The sequence below is a fragment of the Triticum aestivum genome, chromosome 1A (assembly GCF_018294505.1).
Source record: "Triticum aestivum cultivar Chinese Spring chromosome 1A, IWGSC CS RefSeq v2.1, whole genome shotgun sequence".
Taxonomy (NCBI): domain Eukaryota; kingdom Viridiplantae; phylum Streptophyta; class Magnoliopsida; order Poales; family Poaceae; genus Triticum; species Triticum aestivum.
Genome location: NC_057794.1, coordinates 523,725,834 through 523,749,208, shown reverse-complemented (window position 1 = coordinate 523,749,208; position 23,375 = coordinate 523,725,834).

Sequence of the window (23,375 nt, the reverse complement as noted above, 5' to 3'; positions counted from 1 at the left end):
GCTGCGATGCTTAAGGCTTTAGCTGGAGAAGCTCGAACCCAAAGCTGACAAACACATCTTCATAGGATACCCATAGGTGACAGTTGGGTATACCTTCTATCTCAGATCCGAGGGCAAATTGTTTGTTGCTAAGAACGGGTCCTTTCTCGAGAAGGAGTTTCTCTCGAAAGAATTGAGTGGGAGGAAGATAGAACTTGATGAGGTTGTCGAACCTTTATTTCAACCAGAGAGTGATGCAACACAGAAAGATGTTTTCTGTGGAGCCTACATCTGTTGAATAGGAATTTAATGAAAGTGATCATGAAGCTTTGGATCAAGTTGCTATCGAACCCCGTAGGTCGACAAGGATATGTACTACTCCTGAGTGGTACGGTAATCCTGTCTTGGATATCATGTTGTTAGACAACAATGAACCTACGAGCTATGGAGAAGCGATGGTGGGCCCGTATTCCGACAAATGGTTAGAAGCCATGAAATCCGAGATAGGATCCATGTATCAGAACAAAGTATGGACTTTGGTGGACTTGCCCGATGATCGGCAAGCCATTGAGATAAATGGATCTTTAAGAAGAAGACGGACGTGGGCAGTAGTGTTACCGTCTATGAAGCTCGACTTGTGGGAAAGAATCTTTTCACAAGTTCAAGGAGTTGACTACGATGAGAATTTCTCACTCGTAGCGATGCTTAAGTCCGCCGGAATCATGTTAGCATTACCTGTATTTTTCGATTATGAAATCTGACAGATGGATGTCAAAACGAGTTTTCTTACCAGTTTTCGTAAGAGAGAGTTGTACTCCCTCCGTTTTAAAATAGATGACTCAACTTTGTACTAACTGTAGTACAAAGTTGGGTCATCTATTTTGGAACGGAGGGAGTATGTGATACAATCAAAGTTTTTGTTGATCCTAAGGATGCTAAAAGGTATGCTGGCTCCAGCACTCCTTCTATGGATTAGAGCAAGCATCTCGGAATCAGAATATATGTTTTGATGGAGTGATCAAAGCTTTTAGGTTTATACAATGTTTGCTAGAAACTTGTATTTACAAGAAAGTGAGTGGGAGCACTACAACATTTCTGATAAGTATATGTGGATGACATATTGTTGATCCGAAATAATGTAGAATTTCTGGAAACCATAAATAGTTGTTTGAAGAGTGTTTTTCAAAGGAAGACCTGGATAAAGCTGCTTACAAATTGGGCATCAATATCTATAGAGATAGGTCAAGACGCCTGATGATACTTTCAAAGAACGCACACCTTGACATGTTTTTGAAGGAGTTCAAAATAGATCAATCAAAGAAGGGGTTCTTACCTGAGTTGTAAGGTGTGAAGTTGAGTAAGACTCAAAGATTGACCACGGCAGAAGAAAGAGGAAGGACGAAAGTCGTCCCCTATGCTCTTGTCATAGGCCCTATACGGTATGCCATGCTGAGTACAGCACCTGATGTGTGCCTTGCCACATGTCTGGCAAGAGGGTACAAAGGTGATCTAGGACTGGATCGCCAGATAGCAGTCAAAATTATCCTTAGAGGAATAAGGAAATGTTTCTCGGTTATGGAGGTGATAAAGAATTCGACGTAAAGAGTTACGTCGATGCAAGCTTAACACCTATCTGGATAGCTCTGAGTAGAGATACCGGATACGTATAATGGAGCAACAATTTGGAATAGCTCCAAGTGGAACGTGGTAGCAGCATCTATGATATGACATAAAGTTTTGCGAAATACATAGGGATCTGAATATGGCAAGACCCGTTGACTACAACCTCTCTCACAAGCATAACATGATCAAGCCCAGAACTCATTGAGTGTTAATCACATAGTGATGTGAACTAGGTTATTGACTCTAGTAAACTCTTTGGATGTTGGTCACATGGCGATATGACTTGTGAGTGTTAATCACATGGCAATGTGAACTAGATTATTGACTCTAGTGCAAGTGGGAGGCTGTAGGAAATATAACCTAGAGGCAATAATAAATTAGTTATTATTATATTATATTTCATTGTTCATGATAATCGTTTATTATCCATGCTAGAATTGTATTGATAGGAAACTCAGATACATGTGTGGATATATAGACAACACCATGTCCCTAGTAAGCCTCTAGTTGACTAGCTCGTTGATCAATAGATGGTTACGGTTTCCTGACCATGGACATTGGATGTCGTTGATAACGGGATCACATCATTAGGAGAATGATGTGATGGACAAGACCCAATCCTAAGCCTAGCACAAGATCGTGTAGTTCGTTTGCTAAAGCTTTTCTAATGTCAAGTATCATTTCCTTAGACCATGAGATTGTGCAACTCCCGGATACCGTAGGAGTGATTTGGGTGTGCCAAACGTCACAACGTAACTGGGTGGCTATAAATGTACACTACAGGTATCTCCGAAAGTGTCTGTTGGGTTGGCACGAATCGAGACTGGGATTTGTCACTCCGTGTAAACGGAGAGGTATCTCTGGGCCCACTCGGTAGGACATCATCATAATGTGCACAATGTGACCAAGGAGTTAATCACGGGATGATGTGTTACGGAACGAGTAAAGATATTTGCCGGTAATGAGATTGAACAAGGTATCGGGACACCGACGATCGAATCTCGGGCAAGTACAATACCGCTAGACAAAGGGAATTGTATACGGGATTGATTGAATCCTAGACATCGTGGTTCATCCGATGAGATCATCGTGGAACATGTGGGAGCCAACATGGGTATCTAGATCCCGCTGTTGGTTATTGGCCGGAGAGTTGTCTCGGTCATGTCTGCATGGTTCCCGAACCCGTAGGGTCTACACACTTAAGGTTCGGTGATGCTAGAGTTGTTATGGGAAACAGTATGTGGTTACCGAAGGTTGTTCGGAGTCCCGGATGAGATCCCGGACATGACGAGGAGCTCCGGAATGGTCCAGAGGTGAAGATCGGTATATTGGATGAAGGGTATTAGAGTCCGGAATTGTTCCGGGCGTACCAGGTGATGACCAGCGTGTCCGAAAGGGGTTTCGGAGGCCCCGGCAAGCGTTGGGGGGGCCTTATGGGCCATTGGGAGAGGGCACATCAGCCCACTAAGGGGCTGAGCGCCCCATCCACCCCATCTCACGTAACCAGGAGAGGTGGGGGCGCCACCCCTAGGGCAGCCGCCCCTCCCGGCTTGGGGGGCAAGTTTCCTAGGGGGTGGGGGCGCCCAAACCTATCTTGGGTTTCCCCTGTGGCCGCCGCCCCTCCCCTAGGGAACCCTAGGGCGCCTCCCCCTCCTCCCTTCCCCCTATATATAGTGAGGGAGAGAGAGGGCAGCCGCACCCTTCCCCTGGCGCAGCCTTCCTCCTCCTCCAACACCTCATCCTCCTCCGTAGTGCTTGGCGAAGCCCTGCCGGAGAACCACGAGCTCCATCACCACCACGTCGTCGTGCTGTCGGAGTTTTCCCTGAACTTCTCCTCTCACCTTGCTGGATCAAGAAGGAGGAGACGCCTCCCAACTGTACGTGTGTTGAACGCGGAGGTGCCGTCCGTTCGGTGCTAGGATCATCGGTGATTTGGATCACGACAAGTACGACTCCATCAACCCCGTTCACTTGAACGCTTCCGCTTAGCGATCTACAAGGGTATGTAGATGCACTCTCCTTCCCCTCGTTGCTAGATTACTCCATAGATTGATCTTGGTGATGCGTAGAAAATTTTGAATTTCTGCTGCAATCCCCAACACATAGGCCCAGGGGGGCGATGCGGGTTACGGGCGCAACGGGCGCGGGTCGTCGCCCGAACGGCAGAGCCGTGCGGGGCTGGTCCCTGGCTTGGCCACCGGGCGCGCGGCCGGGTTCACGCTGCGGGGCAAGGTCAGACTGGGCGGCACTGGCGGTAAGGGGGCGGTGGAGGCGGGGCTGCGGCTGGGCGAGCATAGGCGGGCGGCAGGGCGAGCAGAGGCAGCGGGAGCTGCAGGCGAGCGTGCGCAGGGCGGTTGCGATGACCGCAGCGACAGCAGGGGGTCATGCCGGGGCCGGTGAGGAGCCTCTGCGCCCACGGTGCAGTAGTAGCATCGCAGCGATGAGCAGGGCAGGCGGGGCCAAGCGAACCAACGTGTGCGGGCTTGGCCATGGCCGGAGGCGGAGCAAAGCGGGGACGGGCCGGAGCGAGTGGGCGCGGCCATGGTTAGCGCGAGGGGGAGCGGTGGCTGCGATGGAGAGGTGACGCACGGGCGCGCCCGAGGGGTGCGCGGGCGGCGCGCGGGGCAAGGCACATCCGGGGCGCGGAGCGGGTAGTGTGGTGACGCGGGGGCGCGGATGCGCGTGCGTGCAACAGCGGTGAAGGCGGTCGGCGCTAGCAGCAGCAGAGGAGCAGCAGAGGCAGCGGCAGTGAGCAGCGGGCGCGGGCTCATGTGTGGGCGTACGGAGCCAGGGGAGAGGGCGCGGCCACGGCGGGTGCACGGGCACGGGACAGCGCGGGCGCGCGGTGACTGATCGAGGAGAGGGGGGCTCACGGTGGGTTGCTGGGAGCGGGGCAGTGAGGCGTGAGGAGGGCGATGGGGACGACGGCGTCGAAGAGGAAGCAGGCAGGCCGGCGAGGAGGCGTCTCGGGCGTCGGCGAGGTCCAGGCGGCGGGGTCATCAGGCACAAGGCGCGCGCGTGCGAGCGAGCCCCGATCCGATCTGGATCGGGGGGAGGAGGGGAACGACATGGGGGGAGAGTGGTGGGTTAGGGTTTCGGGGCCCTGGGGAGTGGGGGGATAAGGGAGTGGGGACGCAGGGTGGGCCGGCCTGGTGGTTGAGGCCCAAGGGGGGGCAATGGCCAGCTGGGCCAGTCGGCCCAGTTGAGGGGGGGAGGACATTCTCCTTTTTGTTTTTTTTGTTTTTTGTTTTGCATTTTCTTTTATTTATTTCTTTTCTGTTTTATTTCATTTTATGGATTTAGGTTTCCTATAAAAGCATGGTTCCCTTACCATAAATACCTAAGCATTTATTTGCACACTCCGAACATTTTAGTTTGATATTTTGAAAACTTTTGTCGTTTGACTTATTTAGAATTTAAATTTGAAACGGTTTCGAATCATTGCGAGGTTAGCAATAGTAACCGAGGTGATGTGGCATGATTATCGTGGGATTACTATAGCATGATTATCCGGGCGTTACAGCCCCCCCAGGGTTGTGGGCCCCTCGTGGCACCTCTTGACCTAATTCCACATTTATAAATTCTCGAATATTCCCAATACATCAGAAAGCCATCCAAAATACTTTTTCCGCCATCACAAGTTTCTGTTCTTTCGTGATCCCATCTGGAGGCCTTTTCCGGTATTCTGTAGGAGGGGGAATCGATCACAGAGGGCTTCTATATCAACTTTGCTGCCCTTCCAATAATGTGTGAGTAGTTTACCACAGACCTACGGATCCATAACTAGTAGCTAGATGGCTTCTTCTCTCTCTTTAATGTTCAATACAATGTTCTCTTCGATGTTCTTGGAGATCTATTCGATGTAATCTTCTTTTGCGGGGTGCTTGTTGGGATACGATGAATTATGGGTTTATGATCAGATTAGTCATGAATATTATTTTTGAGTCTTTTCTGAATTCTTATATGCATGATTGTTATAGCTTTGTATTTCTCTCCAATTATATTTATTTTGGCCAACTAGATTGATTTATCTTGCAATGGAAGAGGTTCTTTGTAATTGGTTCAATCTTGCGGTGCTCAATCCCAATGACAGAAAGGGACATGCCACATATTTGTATTGTTGCCATTAAGGGAAAAATGACGGGGTTTATTCATATTGATTGAATTTACTTTGTCTACATCATGTCATCTTACCTAAGGTGTTACTCAATTTTTCGTGAACTTAATACCCTATATGCATGCTGGATAATGGTTTATGGGTGGAATAATATTAATAGATGCAAGCACGAGTCTGTCTAGTTGTCTAGGACGTGATGCCTATATACATGATCATTGCCTTGAAAATCGTCATAACTATGTGTTTTTCTATCAATTGCCCAACAGTAATTTGTTTACCCATTGTATGTCTTTTTGTTCGAGAGAGAATCCTCTAGTGAAAACTATGGCCATGGGGTCACTACTAGGAAAAGGCCTACTAATGGCGCACCAGTTTTGCCTACTAATGGCGCATCACTAGTGCGCCATTAGTAGCACGCCACTAGTAATTTTTACTAATGGCGCACCACTGGTGCGCCATTAGTATCTGGTATACTAATGGCGCACCATCCAGTGCGCCATTAGTATATAACACCATGCGCCATTAGTGTGCCTCCTAGGGGCCATATTTAACCATGTGCTTTGGCACACTAATGGCACACTGCGGATAGATGCGCCATTAGTATACTTGGCATACTAATGGCGCACTCTATACTGATGCGCCATTAGTATGAATATTAGGTTTTATTTTTTTTACTTTTCTGATTTTTGCACATGTTACAAAATATATTATTTGACAGAATATAGACAGTAGCACACAGCAACAGTAGATTCATCGAATACAATAGAAGATTAGTCTCCGAATACAATTCATCATATTAGTCTCCGAATTCAAAAGACCGAACAAAGATAAAACATTACAAGTCTCGAGACCGCGAGTATCGAGTTTGTCGGAAGTAATACTAATCCTAACAAGTCCTACTAATCATCATCATACAACTTCTACTCGTTATTCATAACAAGTCATACGATCATCATCTTGATAGTCATCGAACCAACCCTACTTAATTGTTCTTAGCACATGATCATTAGTATTAGGCAGGACCTAAATACCCTATTTAAGCTAAAATAGCATAAAACAATATAGACCCTGACTCTCCATTATGGAGAATGGAGAACATCATGTCTCCAATTCTTGCGCTTCGCTTCCTTTTGCTTCCAAGAAGCTCCTTACGACTGTCCATACATTTTTTCCATCCTTTGATTTTCATGTCTCCACTTCTTTTAGAAATCTCGTATGGACAGTTGAGATTCGTAGGGCGACCTCGCTGTATGTTCAAAACATTAACACTACCTTTCTGATACATCATATGAGGCACACAATTCTCTGGGATTATCTGTTGAAAAACATAGTAATAACTTCATAGTTAGGAATGATGTACTAGTTTTAGAAGTATGCAAAAGATGCATGGATGTCGTAATAGTAAAAATCTTACCAGGGTATCTCCATGGTAGTTATCGTAGTTGAACACATGCGCCAGTGGCACGTATTTACCATAATGTTGAGGAGTTTGTTTGTGGATAATGTAATTCTCAATGTCAGTACAAAATCCGACCAGATGATTTTTCTCCTTGTAAGTTGTTAATTCGGAGCCATCGGTGTAGTGGGTTTTGTCTACCATCTCCCGCACATTCTTTGAACAATAAAAATAAGCTGTCAATGGAAATAAGATGTCAACTATTTTGAAAGAAACAATATAAATTAGCTAATAACTATGTTTGAGAAACTCACATAGCGGTAGAACTGGAGGCGTATCAACAAGGACCCAAATGTCCATATTGTCTTGGTTGATGTCAGGATTACCAAGATCTTGGTGATAAGCATACCCTCATCAAAACCATACATCTTGCAAAATGCTTCCCAATTTTTGCAACCAAAATGGGTTACGCTCTCAGAATTATATAGATTTACTTCAAAGTCCACATCGTGATGAGTCCTTAGGTGAATTTTCTTTGTTTCAAAAATTTCATGGTCTTCAAAATCCATCCTCTCCAAGACATAGCGTCTTGCATGGCATGGGATAAGCTATACTCGAATTGTAAAAGATGAAAATTACACGTTGAAATAGTTGAAGTCATGCTTAATTATGAAAATAACACTTGTCGTCGTTGTGTACCGTTTCAACCTCAAAGGTCTCCTCGAGCTTAATGCTGAAGCACCGATCATCATCGAGGTGAGGCATGTCGCACAGACCTCGATCGTCGTGGCACCAGTCGCACTCCACCGGGAGACTTTCGTCATCCGATGATGATGACGACATATCCTACGTTCATAATTCAAAACTACATCATTTAGGGTTTGTCGACACCGAGGCATCCTAAAAGCTAAGCTTTTATCATTTACGGTTTGTCGACGCTGAGGCACCCTAAAATCCTAAGCTTTCATCATTTAGGTTCTTATCGACACCGAGGCACCCTAAAAGCCAAGGTTTTATCATTTAGGGTTTGTCGGCGTCGAGGCACCCTAAAAGCCTAAGCTTTCATCATTTAGGTTTTGTCGACGCTGAGGCACCCTAAAAGCCTAAGCGTACATCATTTAGGTTCTCATCGACACCGACACCCTATAGAAGTGAAGTTAAGTTTTCATCATTTAGGGTTTATCGATGCCGAGGCACCCTAGGTTGGGCCTAATCACTTGGCACTAATCACTTGGCTCTATTGCCACCTATGTTGGGTTTATCATCTAGGGTTTATCGATGCTAACGAGAATTCTAAGTTGGGCCTAATCACTTGGCTCTATTGCCACCTATGGTTTAATGCAGCAAGAACGGCAGGGCAGTTGATCCTACTTAACTAAGTACAAAGATACCCCGGCCCATGCATTAGTCGCAAGTACCCCATATGTCCTACTTTTAGCAAAGTCATGCTAAAATTCATGGAAAATTTCAGCATGACCTTTGCTGAAAATATGACATATATGGAGTACCCGAATTTGCCGGAACAGAAGTTAATCGACATTCCGGCAACCTCAAGGGCCTCTCGGGGTACCTGCAAATTCATTACCCCACCCCCACCCAGCTGCAACCCCACAATATCATCATGACACGATGGTCGGAGACAAAACCCCCCAATATCATCAAAATACTCCAGTTATGAAGTAAAATTCCTGAAGTGTTCTAGGAGTAGAACCTGAAGTGTAGTCAGTGGCTTCACCTAGGTGCATAAAAATCATAAAAATTCAAAATCATTTGAAACTTGATCACTAGTCATAAAAATTCAAAATCATTCAAAATCAAAATCTACTAATTAGTTCTTGTGCTCATCCAGTAGCAACATCTTTCATACATGATCAGTAGTCATGTACCAAATTTTTATTTAAACTGAATTTGCAAATCAACAAGAGCTCTACTAGTTGCAGACTAGATTTACACTAAATACACTAGAGTATTTGACCAGTAGTCATGTGAACTCTTTGAATTTGTAAACACTTCCAGACTTGAGCATTGAGAGTTCACAATTGCAAAAAATGTCCCTTCTTCCTGAACTTGTATTGTACTCCATTCATTCAAGCAGAAAGAAACAATTATTTTTGATACTCATGTGCTTCTTTCCAAATAATTTTATTTATTCAGAGTTTGAGAAATTTTGAACAAAAAAAGAACGCAAGATATAGACTGAATTGTTGGGGAATGTAGCATAAATTCAAAATTTTCCTACGTGTCACCAAGATCTATCTATGGAATCATCTAGCAACGAGGGAGGAGTGGATCTACATACCCTTGTAGATCGCGCGCGGAAGCGTTCAAGAGAACGGGGTTGATGGAGTCGTACTCGTCGTGATCCAAATCACTGATGATCCTAGCGCCGAACTGACGGCACCTCCGCGTTCAACACACGTACGGAGCAGCGACGTCTCCTCCTTCTTGATACAACAAGGGGGGAGGAGAGGTTGATGGAGATCCAACAGCACGACGGCGTGGTGGTGGAAGTAGCGGGATTCCAACAGGGATTCGCCAAGCGCTGCGGGAGGAGGGAGATGTGTCGTGGGAGGGAGAGGGAGGCGCCAGGGCTTAGGTATGGTTGCCCTCCCTTCCCCCCACTATATATAGGGCCAAGGGAGAGGGGGAGGGCGCAGCCTTGCCCCTTCCTCCAAGGAAGGGTGCGGCCAAGGGGGGAGGAGTCCATCCTCCCCAAGGCACCTCGGAGGTGCCTTCCCCCTTTAGGACTCTCCCCTCCTCTTGTCCCTTTGGCGCATGGGCCTCTAGGGGCTGGTGCCCTTGGCCCATGTAGGCCAAGGCGCACCCCCTACAGCCCATGTGGCCTTCCGGGGCAGGTGGCCCCACCCGGTGGACCCCCGGGACCCTTCCGGTGGTCCCGGTACAATACCGGTGACCCCGAAACTTGTCCCGATGGCCGAAATAGCACTTCCTATATATAATTCTTTACCTCCGTACCATTCTGGAACTCCTCGTGATGTCTGGGATCTCATCCGGGACTCCGAACAACTTTCGGGTTACCCCATACTAATATCTCTATAACCCTAGCATCACTGAACCTTAAGTGTGTAGACCCTACGGGTTCGGGAGACATGCAGACATGACCGAGATGACTCTCCGGTCATTAACCAACAGCGGGATCTGGATACCCATGTTGGCTCCCACATGTTTCACGATGATCTCATCAGATGAACCACGATGTCAAGGACTTAATCAATCCCGTATACAATTCCCTTTGTCTATCGGTACGACACTTGCCCGAGATTCGATCGTCGGTATCCCGATACCTTGTTCAATCTCGTTACCGGCAAGTCTCTTTTACTCGTTCCGTAACACATCATCCCGTGATCAACTCCTTGATCACATTGTGCACATTATGATGATGTCCTACCAAGTGGGCCCAGAGATACCTCTCCGTCACACGGAGTGACAAATCCCAGTCTTGATTCGTGCCAACCCAACAGACACTTTCGGAGATACCCGTAGTGTACCTTTATAGCCACCCAGTTAGGTTGTGACGTTTGGCACACCCAAAGTATTCCTACGGTATCCGGGAGTTGCACAATCTCATGGTCTAAGAAAATGATACTTGACATTAGAAAAGCTTTAACATACGAACTACACGATCTAGTGCTATGCTTAGGATTGGGTCTTGTCCATCACATCATTCTCCTAATGATGTGATCCCGTTATCAATGACATCCAATGTCCATGGTCAGGAAACCGTAACCATCTATTGATCAACGAGCTAGTCAACTAGAGGCTTACTAGGGACATGGTGTTGTCTATGTATCCACACATGTATCTGAGTTTCCTATCAATACAATTCTAGCATGGATAATAAACGATTATCATGAACAAGTAAATATAATAATAACTAATTTATTATTTTCTCTACGGCATATTTCCAACAGTCTCCCACTTGCACTAGAGTCAATAATCCAGTTCACATCGATATGTGATTAACACTCAAGGTCACATCCCCATGTGACTAACACCCAAAGAGTTTACCAGAGTCAATAATATAGTTCACATTACCATGTGATTAACACTCGATGAGTTCTGGGTTTGATCATGTTATGCTTGTGAGAGATGTTATAGTCAACGGGTCTGAATCTTTCAGATCCATATGTACTTCGCAAATCTCTATGTCATCTTGTAGATGCAGCTACTACGCTATATTTGGAGCCATTTCAAATAACTGTTCTACATGGAGTTATTCTAAATTGTTGCTCCATTATACGTATCCGGTATCTCTACTCAGAGCTATCCGGATAGGTGTTAAGCTTGCATCGACGTAACTCTTTACGTCGAACTCTTTATCACCTCCATAATCGAGAAAATTCCTTAGTCCACTAGTTACTAAGGATAACCTTGACTGCTGTCATGTGATCCATTCTTAGATCACTCTTGTACCCCTTGACTGACTCATGGCAAGGCACATTTTAGGTGCGGTACACAGCATAGCATACTGTAGAGCCTATGTCTTAAGCATAGGGGACGACCTTCGTCCTTTCTCTCTATTCTTCCGTGGTCGAGCTCTAAGTCTTAACTTCATACCTTACAACTCAGGCAAGAACTCCTTCTTTGACTGATCCATCTTGAACACCTTCATGATCATGTCAAGGTATGTGCTCATTCGAAAGTACCATTAAGCGTTTTGATCTATCCTTATAGATCTTGATGCTCAATGCTCAAGTAGCTTAATCCAGGCTTTCCATTGAAAAACACTTTCCAAATAACCCTATATGCTTTCCAGAAATTCTACGTCATTTCCGATCAACAATATGTCAACAACATATACTCATCAGAAATTCTATAGTGCTCCCACTCACTTCTTTGGAAATACAAGTTTCTCATAAACTTTGTATACACCCAAAATCTTTGATCATCTCATCAAAGCATACATTCCAACTCCGAGATGCTTACTCCAGTCCTCAGAAGGATTGCTGGAGCTTTGCATACTTATTAGCATCTTTCAGGATTGACAAAACCTTCCGGTTGTATCACATACAACCTTTCTTCAAGAAAATCGTTGAGGAAACAATGTTTTGACATCCTATCTGCAAGATTTCATAAATAATACAGTAATCGCTAATATAATTCCAACAGACTCTTAGCATCGCTACAAGTGAGAAAGTCCCATCGTAGTCAACTCCTTGAACTTGTCGGAAAACATCTTAACGACAAGTCGAGCTTTCTTAATGGTGACATTTACCATCATTGTCCGTATTTATTTTAAAATCCATCTGCACTCAACAGCCTTATGACCATCGAGCTATTCTGTCAAAGTCTACACTTTGTTTCCATACATAGATCCTCTCTCGGATTTTATGGCCTCGAGCCATTTATCGGAATCCGGGCCCACCATCGCTTCTCCATAGCTCGTAGGTTCATTGTTGTCTAGCAACATGACTTCCAAGATAGGATTACGTACCACTCTGAAGTAGTATGCATCCTTGTCATCCCACGAGGTTTGGTAGTGACTTGATCTGAAGTTTCATGATCACTATCATAAGCTTCCACTTCAATTGGTGTAGGTGCCACAGGAACAACTCCCTGTGCTCTGCCACACACTAGTTGAAGAGACGGTTCAATAACCTCATCAAGTCTCCACCATCCTCCCACTCAATTCTTTCGAGAGAAACTTTTCCTCGAGAAAGGACTCAATTCTAGAAACAATCCCTTATTGCTTTCGAATCTGAGACAGGAGGTATACCCAACTGTTTTGGGTGTCCTATGAAGATGCATTTATCTGCTTTGGGTTCGAGCTTATCAGCCTGAAACTTTTTCACATAAGCGTCGCAGCCCCAAACTTTTAAGAAATGACAGCTTAGGTTTCTCTAAACCATAGTTCATACAGTGTCATCTCATCGGAATTACGTGGTGCCCTATTAAAGTGAATGTGGTTGTCTCTAATGCCTAACCCATAAACTATCGTGGTAATTCAATAAGAGACATCATGGTATGCATCATATCCAATAGGGTGCAGTTATGATGTTCGGACACACCATCACACTATGGTGTTCCGGGCTGTATTAGTTGTGAAACAATTTCCACAATGTCTCAATTTTGTGCCAAACTCGTAATTCAGATATTCATCTCTATGATCATATCATAGATATTTTATCCTCTTGTCATGACGATCTTTCAACTTCACCCTGAAATTACTTGAACCTTTCAATAATTCAGACTCGTGATTCATCAAGTAAATATACTCAACATCTACTCAAACCATCTGTGAAGTAAGAACATAACGATATCCACTACATGCCTCAACACTCATTGGACTGCACACATCAAAATGGATTACTTCCAACAAGTTGCTTTCTAGTTCCATTTTACTGAAAACGAGGCTTTCAGTCATCTTGCCCATGTGATATGATTTGCATGTCTCAAGTGATTCAAAATCAAGTGAGTCCAAACGGTCCATTTGCATGGAGTTTCTTCATGCATATACACCAATAGACATGGTTCGCATGTCTCAAACCTTTCAAAAACGAGTGAGCCCAAAGATCCATCAACATGGAGCTTCTTCATGCGTTTTATACCGATATGACTTAAGTGGCAGTGCCACAAGTAGGTGGTACTATCATTACTATCTTATATCTTTTGGCATGAACATGTGTATCACTATGATCGAGATTCAATGAACCATTCATTTTAGGTGCAAGACCATTGAAGGTATTATTCAAATAAACAGAGTAACCATTATTCTCCTTAAATAAATAACCGTATTGCAATAGACATAATCCAGTCATGTCTATGCTCAACGCAAACACCAAATAACAATTATTTAGGTTTTAATACCAATCTCGATGGTAGAGGGAGCGTACGATATTTGATCAACCTTGGAAATACTTCCAACACATATCGTCATCTCACCTTTAGCTAGTCTCCGTTTATTCCGTAGCTTTTATTTCGAGTTACTAACACTTAGCAACTGAACCGGTATCTAATACCCTGGTGCTACTAGGAGTACTAGTAAAGTACACATTAACACAATGTATATCCAATATACTTCTATCGACCTTGCCAGCCTTCTCATCTACCAAGTATCTAGGGTAATTCTGCTCCAGTGGTTGTTCCCCTTATTACAGAAGCACTCAGTCTCGGGTTTGGGTTCAACCTTGGGTTTCTTCACTAGAGCAGCAGCTGAATTGCCGTTTCATGAAGTATCCCTTTGTTCCCTTGCCCTTCTTGAAACTAGTGGTTTCACCGACCATCAATAATTGATGCTCCTTCTTGATTTCTACTTTTGTGGTGTCAAACATTACGAATATCTCAAGGATCATCATATATGTCCCTGATATATTATAGTTCATCACGAAGCTCAAGCAGCTTGGTGGTAAAGACTTCGGAGAAACATCACTATCTCATTTGGAAGATCAACTCCCACTTGATTCAAATGATTGTTGTACTCAGACAATCTGAGCACAAGCTCAACAATTGAGCTTTTCTCCCTTAGTTTGCAGGCTAAGAAAATCGTCGGAGGTCTTATACCTCTTGACGTGGGCACGAGCCTGAAATCCCAATTTCAGCCCTCGAAACATCTCATATGTTTCGCGACGTTTCAAAACGTCTTTGGTGCCTCAACTCTAAGCCGTTTAACTGAACTATCACGTAGTTATCAAAATGTGTATGTCAGATGTTCGCAACATCCATAGACAACGTTCGAGGTTCAGCACACTGAGCGGTGCATTAAGGACATAAGCCTTCTATGAAGCAATGAGGACAATCCTCAGTTTACGGACCTAGTTCGCATAATTTCTACTATCAACTTTCAACTAAATTTTCTCTAGGAACATATCTAAACAGTAGAACTGAAGCGCGAGCTACGACATAATTTGCGAAGACCTTTTGACTATGTTCAGGATAATTAAGTTCATCTTATGAACTCCCACTCAGATAGACATCCCTCTAGTCATCTAAGTGATTACATGATCCGAGTCAACTAGGCCGTGTCCGATCATCACGCGAGACGGACTAGTCATCATCGGTGAACATCTTCGTGTTGATCGTATCTACCATACGACTCATGCTCGACCTTTCGGTCTCTTGTGTTCCGAGGCCATGTCTGTACATGCTAGGCTCGTCAAGTCAATCTAAGTGTTTCGCGTGTGAAAATCTGTCTTACACCCGTTGTATGTGAACGTTAGAATCTATCACACCCGATCATCACGTGGTGCTTCGAAACAACGAACTATCGCAACGGTGCACAGTTAGGGGGAACACTTTCTTGAAATTATTATGAGGGATCATCTTATTTACTACCGTCGTTCTAAGTAAACAAGATGTATAAACATGATAAACATCACATGCAATCAAATAATAGTGACATGATATGGCCAATATCATATAGCTCCTTTGATCTCCATCTTGGGCTCCATGATCATCTTGTCACCGGCATGACACCATGATCTCCATCATCATGATCTCTATCATCGTGTATTCATGAAGTTGTCTCGTCAACTATTACTTCTACTACTATAGCTAACGGTTAGCAATAAAGTAAAGTAATTACATGACGTTTATGTTGACACGCAGGTCATAAATAAATTAAGACAACTCCTATGGCTCCTACCGGTTGTCATACTCATCGACATGCAAGTCGTGATTCCTATTACAAGAACATGATCAATCTCATACATCACATATACCATTCATCACATCCTTTTGGCCATATCACATCACATAGCATACCCTGCAAAAACAAGTTAGACGTCCTCTAATTGTTGTTTGCATGTTTTACGTGGCTGCTATGGGTTTCTAGCAAGAACGTTTCTTACCTACGCAAAAACCACAACGTGATATGCCAATTGCTATTTACCCTTCATAAGGACCCTTTTCATCGAATCCGATCCGACTAAAGTGGGAGAGACTGGCACCCACTAGCCACCTTATGCAACTAGTGCATGTCAGTCGGTGGAACCTGTCTCACGTAAGAGTACGTGTAAGGTCGGTCCGGGCCGCTTCATCCCACGATGCCGCCAAATCAAGATAAGACTAGTAATGGCAAGCATATTGAACAAAATCAACGCCCACAACTACCTTGTGTTCTACTCGTGCATAGAAACTACGCATAGACCTAGCTCATGATGCCACTGTTGGGGAACGTAGCATAAATTCAAAATTTTCCTACGTGTCACCAAGATCTATCTATGGAGTCATCTAGCAACGAGGGAGGAGTGGATCTACATACCCTTGTAGATCGCGCGCGGAAGCGTTGAAGAGAACGGGGTTGATGGAGTCGTACTCATCGTGATCCAAATCACCGATGATCCTAGCGCCGAACTAACGGTACCTCCGTGTTCAACACACGTACGGAGCAGCGACGTCTCCTCCTTATTGATCCAGCAAGGGGGGAGGAGAGGTTGATGGAGATCCAACAGCACGACGGCGTGGTGGTGGAAGTAGCGGGATTCCAACAGGGCTTCGCCAAGCGCTGCGGGAGGAGAGAGATGTGTCGTGGGAGGGAGAGGGAGGCGCCAGGGCTTAGGTATGGTTGCCCTCCCTTCCCCCCACTATATATAGGGCCAAGGGAGAGGGGGAGGGCGCAGCCTTGCCCCTTCCTCCAAGGAAGGGTGGGCCAAGGGGGGGAGGAGTCCATCCTCCCCAAGGCACCTCGGAGGTGCCTTCCCCCTTTAGGACTCTCCCCTCCTCTTGTCCCTTTGGCGCATGGGCCTCTAGGGGCTGGTGCCCTTGCCCATGTAGGCCAAGGCGCACCCCCTACAGCCCATGTGGCCTTCCGGGGCAGGTGGCCCCACCCGGTGGACCCCCGGGACCCTTCCGGTGGTCCCGGTACAATACCGGTGACCCCGAAACTTGTCCCGATGGCCGAAATAGCACTTCCTATATATAATTCTTTACCTCCGGACCATTCCGGAACTCCTCGTGACGTCCGGGATCTCATCCGGGACTCCAAACAACTTTCGGGTTACCGCATACTAATATCTCTATAACCCTAGCGTCACTGAACCTTAAGTGTGTAGACCCTACAGGTTCGGGAGACATGCAGACATGACCGAGATGACTCTCCGGTCAATAACCAACAGCGGGATCTGGATACCCATGTTGGCTCCCACATTTTCCACGATGATCTCATCGGATGAACCACGATGTCAAGGACTTAATCAATCCCGTATACAATTCCCTTTGTCTATCGGTACGACACTTGCCTGAGATTCGATCGTCGGTATCCCGATACCTTGTTCAATCTCGTTACCGGCAAGTCTCTTTTACTCGTTCCGTAACACATCATCCCGTGATCAACTCCTTGATCACATTGTGCACATTATGATGATGTCCTACCGAGTGGGCCCAGAGATACCTCTCCGTCACACGGAGTGACAAATCCCAGTCTTGATTCGTGCCAACCCAACAGACACTTTCGGAGATACCTGTAGTGTACCTTTATAGCCACTCAGTTACGTTGTGACGTTTGGCACACCCAAAGTATTCCTACGGTATCCGGGAGTTGCACAATCTCATGGTCTAAGTAAATGATACTTGACATTAGAAAAGCTTTAGCATACGAACTAGACGATCTAGTGCTATGCTTAGGATTGGGTCTTGTCCATCACATCATTCTCCTAATGATGTGATCCCGTTATCAACGACATCTAATGTCCGTGGTCAGGAAACCGTAACCATCTATTGATCAACGAGCTAGTCAACTAGAGGCTTACTAGGGACATGGTGTTGTCTATGTATCCACACATGTATCTGAGTTTCCTATCAATACAATTCTAGCATGGATAATAAACGACTATCATGAACAAGGAAATATAATAATAACTAATTTATTATTGCCTCTAGGGCATATTTCCAACATGAATTTGATGTTCAAAAATAACTGATAGTAGCGTGCTATGGTACAGATAAAGTTGGGTCATAGTAACACACAGTAACATTTCTGAAATCCAAATTGAAACAATAAATCACAGCTAGCTAGCAACTGAAAATCAAATTGGCACTTTCTCCAAACTCATACATGTCTTCTCTTTTTGTAGCATCAGTGCTCACCTCGATGGATTAACTGAATTTTCTACAAACACCAAGTACTAGGGCAAACAAAAGTTCTGAAATTTGTGTGCCTAACTGAATTAACTGAATTTTTAGTAACCGAATAAACTGAATTTTCAAAACGGACAAATATTAATAGGTTGACTATAGCAAATCCAATTTGCATGCTTCACTGCATATAATTTACAATAATCCGAGGGGACAAATACAGCACTGGGAAAGTCAATTCAGGTTTATCTGAATTGGCAGCTACAGTGATGCCATTTAAAGCTAGCTAGAGGGAAAAGCCATTTAAAAAAATCCTCTCATCTCATATGAGGAGTGTTAATCCTAAGACTAATAGTTTGTTGTGCAGTACAGCTACAGTGATGCCCTGTCCATTTTGTCCCTCCCCGACTAGATTCTAGAGTAGCACTATTGATGCCCCGTTCTTGCTGAACTTTATGATAGTATATACAACAAATTATCCTCTTAAGCCAAAACAACTTTCTAAAAGCCAGATGCAACTTGTTGAGCTAATTTTGAGCAGAACTCCTTGAGGAACTAGCAGCAAAAGGTAATGAACTAGCAGCAAGCTTGTGTTATTGCTTACTAAGGTACTGAACTGATCAGAACTTCAGAACAGTGAGCTTTACATACTAATTTCAGAGGGATTTGAACCTAATTTGACCTAAGTTCGAGAGGGATTTGACCTTATTTTGCATCTACACTAGCCCCTAATCCATGGCTAGAGCTAGTAATAGGAACACATGGTAGAGTAATTAGGTAGCCTTGAGGAACCGAAATCCATGGCTGCTAGATCGAATGAAACAAGGAGGGGAGTTGGGGCACCTTCACCTTGGGTGGCTGAACGACGGCGCCGTGGATTTAGAGGTCTAGGTGGAAGAAGCCCTTGATTGCGGCGACTGTGGTGGCTGGGTGCGCCCCTCCTGCTCCTCCTCGAGCAGGACAAGGTCGGCGGCTACATAGTGAGGAGAAGGCCCTCCTCTCCTCTCCGGGCGTCGTCCTAGTCGCTTGCCGGCGCGGTCTACCTGTAGAGACGAGACAAGAAGGGGTCAGGGGTTCGGAGTGGAGGGGGGCTTACGGGCGGAGGAGGATGGGCGGAGGAGGAGGGGGGCTTACGGGCGGAGGAGGACGGGCGGCAGCGTAGTAGGGGCAGCGGAGGGAGGCGTTGCTGGGCTCCTGTGCCGGCTACGGGGCAGCGGAGGCTTCGGACGGCTGGGTGCGCCGCGGCGTCGGGCTGGCAATCGTGGCGGCAGGCGGGGGAGCCGGAGCGGGTGTGGAGCGGGCGCGGGGGTCGTTGGAGCGGGCCGGGGGTTGTCGGAGCGGGCGCGGCGGGGGAGGGAAGGGGGATCTAGCGAGGGAAAGGGAAGGGGGGATCGGGCGAAGGGGTATCCAGCTAGACACTATAGCAATGGCGCACCACCCTCTGGTGCGCCATTAGCAGTTTTTTTCTGATAGCAATGGCGCACCCTCCTCTGGTGCGCCATTAGTAACTTTTTTCTGACAGCAATGGCACACCCACCTTTGGTGCGCCATTAGTAACATTTTTTTCATTATTTCTTGTTGCATCTAATAATTGGTTTTTTATCAAATTTGTTACTTTCATGAGGACTAGAACAGAAGATATCATCAAATATCATCAATTTTTTTTGAAAATATCATCAAATTTGTTTTTTTATTTTTAATTGAAAATATCATCAAATTTGTTTTTTGAAGATATCATCAAATTTCTTATTTGAAAATATCATCAAATTCGTTATTTAAAAATATCTTCAAAAAGTGGGGGAGGGTGCGGGTGTCGGTGGCCGCGGTGGAGCGGGCCGGGGGAAGGTGCGGGGTGTCGGCGGCGGCGGTGGAGCGGGGGAGGATGCGGTGGGTCGTCGGCGGCTGTGGAGCGGGGGAGGGTGCGGTGGGTCGCGGCGGCGGTGGAGCGGGGGAGGGTGCGGTGGATCGGCGGCGGCGGTGGAGCGGTGAACTTTTTTATTATTATTTTTTTTTAAATGAAGAGGGGAGAGGAGGCGCGGGTGGAATCGAGATCGAGATGGAGATGGAGGAGGAATCGAGATCGAGATGGAGGGGGAATCGAGATCGAGATGGAGGGGGATCGAGATCGAGTGTCCTGATGAATATTCAATATTTTATCATATTAAATATGAAAAAATATCATCAAATTTGAAAAAATATTCATGAATTCAAAAAGTGCCCATGAAATTTAAAAATATTCATGATATCAAAAAGTGCCCATGAAATTTAAAAATATTCATGATATCAAAATATATACTAATGACGCACTTTTACAGGGTATGCCATTAGTAGTTTAAACTAGTAATAGCGCACTGTGAGACGGTGCGCCATTAGTAGTTTTGCAAAGAAAAGAATAAAAAAAATTCAGTACTGGCGCACTCTATGTCTGGTGCGCCATTACTAGTTAGAACTAGTAATGGCGCACTTCGGTAGGATGCGCCATTAGTATGTATGTAAAAATAAAAAAAAATATCACTAATGGCGCACCTATTTTCTGGTGCGCCATTAGTGTCTTCCACACTAATGGCGCATCACCAACTGGTACGCTATTAGTGTCTTCCACACTAATGGCGCATCACCAACTGGTGCGCCATTAGTATATAGTAGTGGCGCACTACTTCCCTGGTGCGCCAATAGTGTCAATCTTATCTATAGCCATTTTCCTAATAGTGGGTCTACCTTTATCTTATATTAAAATTCAAAAATACCTTGCTGTGATTTATTTCCATTCTTTGATTTTGTGTTTTTGTTTATCCTACCATTATCAGATTTGATCCTTGCAATTAACCGCCAAGGGGATTGACAACCCCCCTTGATCGCGTTGGTGCAAGTATTTATTTTTATGTGTGTAGGTGTTGTTCACGAGGTTTCGCGTGGTTCTTCTACTGAATTGATAATCTTGATTCTTAACCGAGGGAAATACTTATCTCTACTGTGCTGCATCATCCTCTCCTCTTCGAGGAAATCTCAACGCATCCCATAAGTTGCAGCTGCGCGCCGCTTCAATGGCGGAGCCAGTGAGAGGCCATGTCCACTCTGGACCGGCGTCAATACGGAGTAACCGCTCTACACCAGCATAAATGCGGGCACCTGGCTCCAGAAGAGAATACACGCAAGTAAGGAGGGAAGAGTTTTGGGTGGGCCAGAGTGGTCAAAAGCGGGTGTGGGTGCTGTCCAGACGCCCGCAAAGCTCTCCTGATTTGTCTCCAGTTTGCGAGACAAAGTGCGTCCAGATCGTCCTGCGGACTAATGCAGGACCACGTTGGATGGCACAATACCTCCGGACCGCGCAGTCCGAACGGGTTGCGAGAGGTTTGAGGGTTACTGTTGGAGACCCTGAAACTATACATTCTTAACTTCCCAAGTGAATTCCACTTTTTACACCCAAGCTGTAAATTTGTGCTAGATTTTCTTTCATTTAAATTTTCTTCCTTAACTTTACTCCTCAATTGATACATTGTGTCACATTTAATGCAATCTAATATTTCTCCCTATTTCTAACAAGTTTTGCCCACATGTCCGGTACTCATAACCACACAAACCATCTTGTACCTCAACATTAATTCCTTTATGAATCTTTGGGTCAAGCCTTACCATGTTTGATCAGGTATGAAGACATCCAGTGAGGTCTCCCAAAAGTTCGCAACATTATCGTCAGGAGGTTCAGTCCCCATGCAGCAGCCGACTATCCTCACTTCCTTCGTTTGTGTCACAGACGCCGGTTCAGTCAATATGTGTGGGGTTCATTCGTCTAGCCATACTACTCCAGATTACCCCTTCCTTGGTGGGTGCTTAAACCCCTCCACAGACGGGTTTAGCATATCCATCACTAAGCTTCAATCAATGGAGGCGTAGTCTCCACTGGCGGGCACTTTCCTGTCGGTGAAAATTGACAACTAGTGACAGTTTTAAAAGATGAAAACACCATGGTGAAGGCAGCGTGGAGAGTAGCGGCGGACAACTTAGACATGCCCATGGATACTCGCTCCCCTAATTCATTAATCTCATTATTAATTCATGTATTTCTTAAAATATTAATACTATAGTGATTTTTTAATGCCACAATGCAACCATGTGGATGTCTCTATTGAGGGGAGGGGAACTTTTGGTCTATGGGGACATATGCACCCTATATGAGAATTTTTTTTAGTAATTCAACAAAAAGTCAAAAAATCCTGAAAATATTTTTGAAATAAACTTGACTTTCTATTGTACTCGTGAGAAATAAAATCCACAAAAGAAAATATCCTTTTGACTTCTTTACAAAAAGACAAATTTTTGGCTAAAATAGTGTGAATAGTGATCTACAATAGCAAATAATTTTTTTCTTTTTTGCTGTGAGGTCAACTTTTGTTTTTTTCGTCGACATTTATATATCGGTGCAAAAGTAAGTCAAGTGTTTTGTCAAAATAGTTCTTACCTATTTGACTTTTTATTAAAATATTAAAAAAATCTACATATATGGTGCATATACAGCCAGGAACCAAAGTGTATTTCCACTATTAAGGCTACAATGCAAATCCAGGTTAGTTAGGTTGTTGTGTCAAGCTGGGCTACAATTGGCGGCAACAAAGTGGCAGATATGTGGCCCAACTGAAACTGCGTAGAAAGACATACTACTAATTAATGCTAAGTGAGCATCAGTGGCACCGAGTCTCTACTCCTAATGTCTCAGTTGATAGGTCGCGCTCCGGGTTTTATTTTTATTCCACCATTTTCGTCCGGATTTTTTTCGTCCTCAATCCCACCTCCCAATTCCCGGTACCAAAAAGAAAACCAACCAAAACCAGGTAAAAAGGAAGCGATGCCTCCTGTCCTCGCACGCCTCGCACTCGCATGCCTCAATGAAAAAAGACCAGCGAAAAAAGACCTACGAAAGAAAAAACAACGACAAAAAATCAGGCGACTCGCACGCACGAGTGAGGCCTCCAGATCCCTTCGCCACCGCCCGACGCCGCCAGCCCCGTCCTCCTCCTTGGCTCTCGGCAGCGCCCGCTCCCCATCTCCTTCTGCGATCCTGGCGTCGTCCCGCCCCACCTTCTCCCTCCCTCCCGGCGCCACCCTGCCCCCACCTTCTCCCTCACCACTGGCGCCGCCCAACCCCCAACCTTCCTGGATCCCGGCGCTGCCCCGCCCCCACCTCCTCCCTCGCTCCCGGCCGCCCATGCCGCCTATGCGCGCCCCTCCCTC